We start from the raw sequence: 11266 nt of genomic DNA on the forward strand, positions 1-11266 counted from the left end.
GTGAGGATAGCTATTTCCTCAGCGAATATTGTCATTGATATCCTTTCACCCTGACTTGTAATCCCAGTCTTGAACCTTTCTTTTATTTTCGTCATTGCTTCTTCGATGCATAGACTGAACGGTTGGGGCGAAAGATTAAATCCTCTCTTACACTCTTTTTAACGCAACCTCTTTGTTTTCTGTCTCCATTCTTACTGTTAGTCGTCAGTTTTTATACGTTTTCTTTATTACTAGTCTTTCTGTCTAACTTACAGCTATTTTTCTAAGAATTTCGGAAAACTCGTACCATTTTGCACTGTCGACCGCTGTTTGTAGGTTGACGAATGTTGTGAATGTGTCTTGACATTTCTTACGTCTTGCTTCACTATCCATTGCAACGTAAGGACTATCTCTCTGGTGCCTTTACCTTTCTTAAAGCAAAACTGATCATCTAACATATCGACAATTTTCTTTTCTATTCATCTATATATTATTTTTGTCATAACGTTAGAAGCGTGAGCCGTTAAGCTGCTCATGCGTTATTTTTCTCAACTTACCTACCCTTTCTATCTTTGGGATTGTGAGGATGCTGTTCTTCCGGAAGTGTGAAGGTATGCATCCAGTCTCATCGATTGCATATACCAACTTGCATACTCTTTTGTTAGGCAGTGATTTTAAAAATTCTCAAGGAATATTATGTATTTCTTTGGCATTATGTTATTGCAAGTCTTCCAAAGTTCTGCTTTTAGGGTTTGGTACGTCGGCCGGAGTGGCCGAGCGGTTCTATGCGCTACAGTCTGGAGCCGCCCGACCGCTACGGTCGCAGGTTCGAATCCTGCCTCGGGCATGGATGTGTGTGATGTCCTTAGGTTAGTTAGGTTTAAGTAGTTCCAAGTACTAGGGGACTGATGACCTCAGAAGTTAAGTCCCATAGTGCTCAGAGTCATTTGAACAATTTTTTTGGTACGTCAATCACAAGAAACGGAGCACTTTTTTGTCTGTCTGTCTGTCTGTCCTACTGTTAGAACCCCTTTTCAGAATGAAATTTTCACTCTGCAGCGGAGTGTGCGCTGATATGAAACTTCCTGGCAGATTAAAACTGTGTGCCGGACCGAGACTCGAACTCGGAACCTTTGCCTTTCGCGGGCAAGTGCTCTACCATCTGAGCTACCCAAGCACGACTCACGTCCTTTCCTCACTCCGCTGCAGAGTGAAAATTTCGTTCTGGAAACACTCCCCAGGCTGTGGCAAAGCCATGTCTGCGCAATATCCTTTCTTCCAGGAGTGCTAGTTCTGCAAGTTTTGCGGGAGAGCTTCTGTGAAGTTTGGAAGGTAGGAGACGAGGTACTGGTAGAAGTAAAGCTGTGAGGACGGGTCGTGAGTCGTGTTTGGGTAGCTCAGATGGTAGAGCACTTGCCCGCTAAAGACAAAGGTCCCGAGTTTGAGTCTCGGTCCGGCACACAGTATTTATCTGCCAGGAAGTTTCAGAACAACTTTTTCTCAGTAACGGGTTGACGCATCAAGTTGTAATTTACGTCAGTTACTAAGCTGTACGATCCCTTAGTGTTGTAGACAGTTTAAGCTTCTAAGTCAATGTAGTCAAAAGATATTTTGATAATCACAAACACGGTCATGAAAACCTATTGAAGAATTCTACACGTGCCAGACCTGGTGGTCTAGCGGTAAACTGCGTCTCTGGAAACTGATAGGTCTTGAGATCGAGTCTCGGTCGGACCCTCCAGTTCTCAACAGTGTGAGCAATCTCCAAGAACAACACGAGGTTCGGATTGAATGTTACGCCGTAGCTACCCTTTCCCCAGTTGGGAAACTGGAGCAGGCTAGGGTTACGCAAGTCGCCGAAATGGCGTCCAGTAGAAAGACTTCTCTAAGTCATTGAGCCACATGACATTATTATTATCATAATTATTATTATTATTATTATTATTATTATTATTTTACTGATAATAGGCAATCTGAGAACCACATTCTAATTTCAATTCTCCGTTCTTTGTTCTTTTCTTTTGTTCCAGTATGCTTTCATCTGTTCGCTATGTTTCTTCTTTCTGTCTTCCGATCGCTTTGAACCAGTCTTTTTAGCTACCCCGCCTTGGACTCTTTCCATTTGCAGTGCTTTTCCCCGAAAGACTTCTCTGTTGTTTATATCTTTTGTTTTCATATTGTTTCTTTCTAAATCTTTTTTACTTCGTTGACACAACCTGCTGTGGACTTCTTGCGCCACAAATATTTGAAAATCTTGTTAGTTAATCTACTGGCTTGCATTCGAAATAAATGTCCAAAAGAAATTAGTCTTCTTTTTCTCATTACGTTTGAAATATTTTCTATATTTTGGTATATTTCCAACATTACTTCGTAATTTCCAATCTTTTTCTGCGTTTTGTGGTCCTAATATTTTCCTTATAATTCGTCTTTCTAGTACTTCTAATTTATTTAAATGTTTATATCCAGGCATTCTCTTGCATGTAGGCATCTGGCTTCACGACTGTGTTTTAATGCCTTATTTTTGCATTTTTCGATGGGCACTTTTATTGTAGAGGTCGTTGGCGACACCATATGCAACCTTTCCTCTATTGTAGATTTTTCCGAAGCATTGTCTTGGATTATCTCCGCTGAATACTTGAGTTTTTTACTCTCTCTCTCTTTAGCCAATATCTGTTTTCAGGAATTTTGGGGCATTCTTAAGGTTTGTTGCAAATTTTGTTTTTTCTGCAGAAATTCTTAAGACAGGTCTGCTGGCTTTTCTTCCAGGAGATTTATTTGTGTTATAGCATACGCCACACAGTCAGAAGGTGTAGCAAAATCACGTGCAAATGCAAGACAGTTGATTTCGATCTTCTAACCTCCTTTTGTTAAACTTATAGGTGAGATGTTGAATTCAATAACTTTTTCGTTCCAAATTCTTACTGTTTCCTCTAATACACTATTAAAAAGAATTGTGGATAGGTCGTCACATGTTTTTATTTTGATAGGCTGTGAAATTTCTCCCATAAATTATGCTTTACGGACTATATCTTATTATTATTATTATTATTATTATTATTATTATTATTATTATCGTGTATATACACAACTAATTTTATACCATGAGAGCGTGATATCTACTCGACTCGTCCTGTTTTTTATGTTCGCTAAAAGAAACGCCATAAGCACGTCAAGCTTGTAGTTTGTAATGATATTCTGAAGATATTTTCCTCCGGGAATTTTTCCAAAAGCTTTTTCGATGCTTTAGTTAAGTCTACTGAAACGTAAAATCTCGTCTAGGTGAAAGATGACCTACTTCATGAAAACCAAATATATAACTTCTTCGCCGGCCGCTGTGGCCGAGCGGTTCTAGGCGCTGCTGCTACGGTCACAGGTTCGAATCTTGCTTCAAGCATGGATGTGTGTGATGTCTTTTGGTTAGTTAGGTTTAAGTAGTTCTAAGTTTAGGCGACTGGTGACCTCAGATGTTAAGTCCCGTAGTGCTCAGAGCCATTTGAACCATTTTTATAACTTCTTCGTGTAAACGAGTAGAACAAACTCTTCGTGGAAGCAAAAAGCTACGAAAGAAGATAATGCGAGGTGACTCTGCCTCAGCTGACAAGGTGAGTGAGCGACTGTCAGGACCTCGGCTGAGTTCTACCAGCGAGCAACAGCGAAAGTTTATAGCGCGGAGGACGAGAGCAGGAGTTAAGGAGCTGGGACGCAGATAGCGTAGCGATGCGCCCTCGTGTTCGGGTCGCGGCAGTAATGCGAAGCGTCAGCAAAACATCCGGGTCAGCGAGTCAGCGCCCGGCGTCAGCGCGAAATGCAGGCCAGCTAGTCAGCGGCTTTCACCGGCAGGCGGTGTCTCCAAGTGAGGGGCGCTCCGAGCCGTAAATCTCTCAGAAACCCCTGCCAACTGAATGATCTAAATCACCTAAGGTTTGCTTTCCTTGTATTTCGTGAACGACTCCAGGTATCGGAACGAGGTTTTCCGCAAACACAGGGACACGTAATTTTCCAACACGCTTAATGAATTTTGGTTAAATAACGTGGCAGTTAGTGGCCAAATAAATACTGAACTCTCGTATCAACCAATGTATGAAGCAAATATGATTTTCTTAAATGGAAAGACATGCTTTTGCCAACGGTATTAGAATGCTCTTGAAAAAATAACGGTACTGTGATACAGTGTTTGTCAGTGTTAGCGTCTAAACGTGAGAGAGAGACGAGCTAAAATTTAAAGTCAGCGAGAACGAAAACGACTATTGCTGTGTAAAGTCAGACAAGTCAGGCGTTCGCGCCAGGCTCCGTCGTCGTGTGCAGCAGGAAGACAGCCGTACGCTGCTACACTACTGGCCATTAAAATTGCTGCACCACGAAGATGACGTGCTACAGACGCGAAATTTAAGCCACAGGAAGAAGATGCTGTGATATGCAAATGATTAGCTTTTCAGAGAATTCACACAAGGTTGGTGCCGGTGGCGACACCTACAACGTGCTGGCATTAGTAAAGTTTCCAACCGATTTCTCATACACAAACAGCAGCTGACCGGCTCTCTTGGTGAAACGTTGTTGTGATGCCTCGTGTAAGGAGGAGAAATGCGTACCATCACGTTTCCGACTTTGAAAAAGGTCAGATTGTAGCCTATCGCAACTGCGGTTTATCGTATCGCGACATTGCTGCTCGCGTTCGTCGAGATCCAATGACTGTTAGCAGAATATGGAATCCGTGACTATAGGAGGGTAATACGGAACGCTGTGCTGGATCCCAATGGCCTCGTATCACTAGCAGTCGATATGACAGGCATCTTATCCGCATGGCTGTAACGGATAGTGCAGCCATGTCTCGATCCCTCAGTCAACAGATGGAGACGTTTGCAAGACAACAACCATCTGCACGAATAGTTCGACGACGTTTGCAGCAGCATGGACTATCAGCTCGAAGACCATGGCTGCAGTTACCCTTGACGCTGCCTCACAGACAGGAGCGCCTGCGATGGTATACTCGACGACGAACTTAGATGCACGAATGGTAAAACGTCATTTTTTCGGATAATTCCAGATTCTGTTTACAGCATCATGATGGTCACATCCGGGTTTGGCGACATCGCGGTGAACACACATTGGAAGTGTGTATTCGTCATCGCCATATTGGCGTATCACCCGGCGTGATGGTATGGGGTGCCATTGGTTACACGTCTCGGTCAGCTCTTGTTCGCATTGATGGCACTTTGAACAGTGGACCATACATTTCAGATGTGTTACGACCCGTGGCTCTACCCTTCATTCGATCCCTGCGAAACCCTACATTTCAGCAGGATAACGCACGACCACATGTTGCAGGTCCTGTACCAGAGGTGGTTGTTTTGGGTACTGATTTCGCAGGATCTATGCACCCAAATTGCATGAAAATGTAATCACATGTCAGTTCCAGTATAATATATTTGTCCAATGAATACCCGTTTATCATCTGCATTTCTTCGTGGTGTAGCAATTTTAATGGCCAACAGTGTACATCTACTTCTACGTGAGTACTCTGCATTCCTACCTTAAGTGCCTGGCGGAGGGTTCAGACTGTTTCTCTACCGTTTCACCCTCGAACAGAGCGGGGGGGGGGGGGGGGGGAAACTAACGCTTTAATCTTTAGATGCGAGCTCTGATTTCTCTTATTTTATTACAATGATCATTTCTCGCTGTGTAAGTGGGCGCCAACAAAATATTTTCGCGTCGGCTGGATGAGCTTGGTGATCGATAAAGGACTCGCCTCAATAAAAAACGTCTTTCTCAACCCTATTCGCATATCATATCCTTGGCACTTCCTCCCCTGTTTCGCGATAATACAAAACGAGCTGCACTTCTCTGGAGTTTTTCGATATGATCCGTCAATGCCACCTGACGCGGATCCCCCACCGCACAGTGATACCCTAGCAAGAGGGCGGACAAGCCTAGTGTAGGCAGTCTCATTAGTAGACCTGCTGCACCTTCTGTTTTGAAAATAAAAGGCAGTCTTCGGTTCGCCTTCCCCATAACATTTTCTATGTGATCATTCTAAGTTAAGTTGTAATTGTAAAACCTAGCTACTTTGTTCAATTGACAGTCTTTATATGTGTGTGATTTATCGTGTAATAGAAATTTAATGGATTTCTTTTAGTGCTCATGTGGATAATCTCACACTTTTCGTTATTTAGGGTCAACTGCCACTTTTTACACCATACAGATATCTTGTCTAAATCATTCTAGAATTTGTTTTTATCTTCTGATGACTTAACAAAACGGTAAATGACAGCCTCATCTACAAACAGTCTGAGAGGGCTGCTCAGATTGTCTCCTAAATCGTGTATATAGATTAGGAACAGCAGGGGGCCTGTAATACTTTTCTGGGGAATGCCAGATATCACTTCTGTTTCATTCGGTGGCTTTTCATTTGATGACTGTCTTAGAACCTAGGTTAAGGAAAGGCAAACCTACGTTTCTAGCATTTGTAGACTTACCGAGAGCTTTTGACAATGCTGATTGGAATACACTCTTTCAAATTCTGAAAGTGGCAGGGGTAAAGCACAGGGAGCGAAAAGCTATTTTCAAGTTGTATAGAAACCTGATGAGTCGAGGGGCACGAAAGGGAAGCAATGCTTGAGAAGGAAGTGAGACAGGGTTGTAGCCTATACCCTATGTTATTGAATCTGTACATTGAACAAGCAGTAAAGGAAAGCAAAGAAATATTTGGAGTAGAAATTAAAATCCATGGAGAAGAAATAAAAACTTTGAAATCTGGTGTCACAGAACAGTGCTGAAGATTAGATGGGTAGATCAGATAACTAATGAGTAGGTACTGAACAGAATTGGGGAGGAATTTGTGGCATAACTTGACTAGAAGAAGGAATCAGTTGTAGGACACGTTCTGAGGTATCAAGGGATCACCAATTTAATACTGTACGGAAGCGTTGAGGGTAAAAATCGTAAAGGGAGACCAAGAGATAAATGCACTAAGCAGAAGGGTGTAGGTTGCAGTAGTTACTCGGAGATGAAGAGGCTTGCAAAGGATGGAGTAGCATGGAGAGCTGCATCTTTGAAATGAAGACCACAACGACATTTTTCAATGTTAATTTCCCCTGAAGTTTCGTCGTGAGTAGTTTCTGAAAAATCTTTTTTGTTATATTTTGCAGGAAAATGTATGTTATTCAGGAGTTTGATATTTTCAAACGGAATTTTATTGAAGTTATTGCATGAAGTATGGAGAAAATGGATCTTAGTTGAATATTTTCTTAGCGGCCTAAAACGTTTGTCAGCAGTTCATACATCATTTCTGCAGTACCGTAAGTGCAAGGTAGAGCTAGCACAAACACAGGGATGAGCTGCAAACTCTCGCAGCAGTTACTACCTTGAGATGTAAGGGAGCTGAAAATTATAGACCTTGTTCAGTTTGGTGTTATCAAAGAGTGTGTTTTCTTTATTCTTTGGGTATGACCATTCCTGATTTGGTCATGGTACAAGTCACTTAAAAACATGCTATTTCAAAATATGCGGGACGGTTGATTAAAGACGGGACAATATACGTCCCATATGTATTTTTTCGTGACAACGGGATACTTAACTAAATAAAGGACGATCCTGTAAAATACGGGACTTCTCGTCACCCTATCATAAGCGCGCATGTTCGAGAATTAATGTGACCTACTATTTTTTATCGCGTCATTTAATATTTTTCATTTCTGTTAACTGCCTTCTGTTTCGACAGACGTCTAATTTTGGAGATACTGAACGGGAGACTTGGATCCTTACCTTTTCAATATACACGGTGAACCAATTAAAGGCTTGCTGCCCTTTTATTTCATGAGTCGTTCAAGATATGGAAACGAGGTTGCCGGAATGTAACAGCCAAGGGACACTTAATTTTCTTATATGTTACCTTTAGGATGATCCGAGGGAGCGGCGCTAGTATGTAGAACAAAGCGATTTTTCTACAGCAGGACTTGTCATACCCTAGAAGTTAACACGTAGTTCTTATGGACAGCTATCGTATCCATAGTTGTATCTTTTGTTGTGTAATGAAGGGCTTAGAGGAATGACGTCTAACCTCGGTGTAGCGAACCAGCTTAAACCACTTGACAAAGACAAGTCTTCCAGTCCCAGATTGTGCACTAATTGCTACCCTGCGGAGTATGGTGTACAATAGCTCCATACCTAGGAATCATACAGGGTCAATATTCAGGGACCGACGGGAATGATCATTTGCAACAGAAGACTTAATATGGACATATGGCCTATTCCGAATGGTTTACGAGATAGAACACATTTAAAGTACGTTGTTTATTTATTATCAGTATTATTCAATACACTGTCAGATTCACAGACGCACAACGATTGGTAAACGTTACAACACGAATTTCATACAATATCAACTGAAGAATACCTATTTTTAACACATTCACCGCTAAGCATCATCGTACACGTGGCATTGCAGCTGTTGTAGAGTTCACAATAAATGTTCAAATATCCCACTGTTGACTTCAGTGCATTTGTGCACTCTTGGGAGAACATGTTGTGTTGCTTGTCTGAGTGCCTCTGCACGTTCCCTAATGCGGGCAACACCTTCCGTGATGCCACCAAGCAGTTCATCTCGTGTGCACACCTTTCGCTTGTACACTTCAGACTTCACCCAACCCCATAAACGAAACTAATGGTGTAAGGTTTGGTGATCCTGGGGGACAGGTAATGGTACTACCACGACCAACCCAGCTATTAGGGTACGTGCGGTTGAGATGTTCCCACACACGTCTGATAAAATGTGGAGGGGCTGTGTCATGCTCGAAGTACATTACAGTCTCAATGGCCGAGGAACGTCCTCAAGGTTACAAACAAACGAATTTTCCAAAAAAATACAAATAATCCTGTCCCTTCATTCTTTCTTCTGAAATGACTGGACGTATCAACGTGTTAACGATCATTCCGCACCCAACATCGATCGCAGAACGAGATGCAGCGTCTGGATTTTCTTGCGCCCATCAATGATTTCTAATTGTATTGTTTATTCCATTGCGTGTATACGTGTATTCATCACTGAATGGTATTAATAGGAGAAAATTACGAGTGTTATGTAACCAGTGAGAAAATTCAACTCGTCTGGAGCCGTCGCCAATGTAGAGGTTGTGGACACCCTGTATGTATAGTGGGCACAAGTCATCCGCGTGTAATGTTCGCCACGCACGTGTTGGTGCGACTCTGATACGTGCAGAAAGGTGTGCCGTGTGCTCGTAGTAGTACAGGGTGTTTCAAAAATGACCGGTATATTTGAAACGGCAATACAAACTAAACGAGCAGCGATAGAAATACACCGTTTGTTGCAATATGCTTGGGACAACAGTACATTTTCAGGCAGACAAATTTTCGAAATTACAGTAGTTACAATTGTCAACAACAGATGGCGCTGCGGTCTGGGAAACTCTATAGTACGATATTTTCCACATATCCACCATGCGTAGCAATAATATGGCGTAGTCTCTGAATGAAATTACCCGAAACCTTTGACAACGTGTCTGGCGGAATGGCTTCACATGCAGATGAGATGTACTGCTTCAGCTGTTCAATTGTTTCTGGATTCTGGCGGTACACCTGGTCTTTCACGTGTCCCCACAGAAATAAGTCACAGGGGTTCATGTCTGGCGGATAGGGAGGCCAATCCACGCCGCCTCCTGTATGTTTCGGATAGCCCAAAGCAATCACACGATCATCGAAATGTTCATTCAGGAAATTAAAGACGTCGGCCGTGCGATGTGGCCGGGCACCATCTTGCATAAACCACGAGGTGTTCGCAGTGTCGTCTAAGGCAGTTTGTACCGCCACAAATTCACGAAGAATGTCCAGATAGCGTGATGCAGTAATCGTTTCGGATCTGAAAAATGGGCCAATGATTCCTTTGGAAGAAATGGCGGCCCAGACCAGTACTTTTTGAGGATGCAGGGACGATGGGACTGCAACATGGGGCTTTTCGGTTCCCCATATGCGCCAGTTCTGTTTATTGACGAAGCCGTCCAGGTAAAAATAAGCTTCGTCAGTAAACCAAATGCTGCCCACATGCATATCGCCGTCATCAATCCTGTGCACTATATCGTTAGCGAATGTCTCTCGTGCAGCAATGGTAGCGGCGCTGAGGGGTTGCCGCGTTTGAATTTTGTGCGGATAGAGGTGTAAACTCTGGCGCACGAGACGATACGTGGACGTTGGCGTCATTTGGACCGCAGCTGCAACACAGCGAACGGAAACCTGAGGCCGCTGTCGGATCACCTGCTGCACTAGCTGCGCGTTGCCCTCTGTGGTTGCCGTACGCGGTCGCCCTACCTTTCCGGCACGTTCATCCGTCACGTTCCCAGTCCGTTGAAATTTTTCAAACAGATCCTTTATTGTATCGCTTTTCGGTCCTTTGGTTACATTAAACCTCCGTTGAAAACTTCGTCTTGTTGCAACAACACTGTGTTCTAGGCGGTGGAATTCCAACACCAGAAAAATCCTCTGTTCTAAGGAATAAACCATGTTGTCCACAGCACACTTGCACTTTGTGAACAACACACGCTTGCAGCAGAAAGACGACGTACAGAATGGCGCACCCACAGACTACGTTGTCTTCTATATCTTTCACATCACTTGCAGCGCCATCTGTTGTTGAAAATTGTAACTACTGTAATTTCGAAAGTTTGTCCGCCTGAAAATGTACTGTTGTCCCAAGCATATTGCAACAAACGGTGTATTTCTATCGCTGCTCGTTTAGTTTTTATTGCCGTTTCAAATATACCGGTCATTTTTGAAACACCCTGTAGGTCTACGCTGTACCATTTCCACCACGTGTTGCTGTTACTGCACAGGTTGTTCAACTACGCGTTCAGGGTACCAAAAATTCCGGTGAACACTCTACTGTCAGGAATTAAACGTGTCAGGAAGAGCCTGCGGTATTCTCCGACAGGAGCAGGAGCAACGCCTCCACAGAAGCTGTAATCCTACACCATATCCGCATATTCTTCACTTGATTACATGGATGGCGTTTTGGCGATCGTAGGTACAAACACAGTTCATAGATGCTTCTATCTAATACACCCTCAATCCTTCGCACTACTTCACTCGCAACGCTGCGCTTTCAACAGGCCAGTTTCATGGTAGAACCACATTCCAAGGAAAGAGACTGAAAGTAACGAGGTAGGTTGGGCTAGGATAAAACGTCAAAGATGTTGGGTGAGTAGGACACATACGCGCAAGCCACTAGCCCAAAAAGAGTGTACACTACATTTCTATCTGGGAAATCATTAGGGGAAAGGAC

The sequence above is a fragment of the Schistocerca cancellata genome, chromosome 9 (genome assembly GCF_023864275.1).
Source record: "Schistocerca cancellata isolate TAMUIC-IGC-003103 chromosome 9, iqSchCanc2.1, whole genome shotgun sequence".
NCBI classification, from domain to species: Eukaryota; Metazoa; Arthropoda; class Insecta; order Orthoptera; family Acrididae; genus Schistocerca; species Schistocerca cancellata.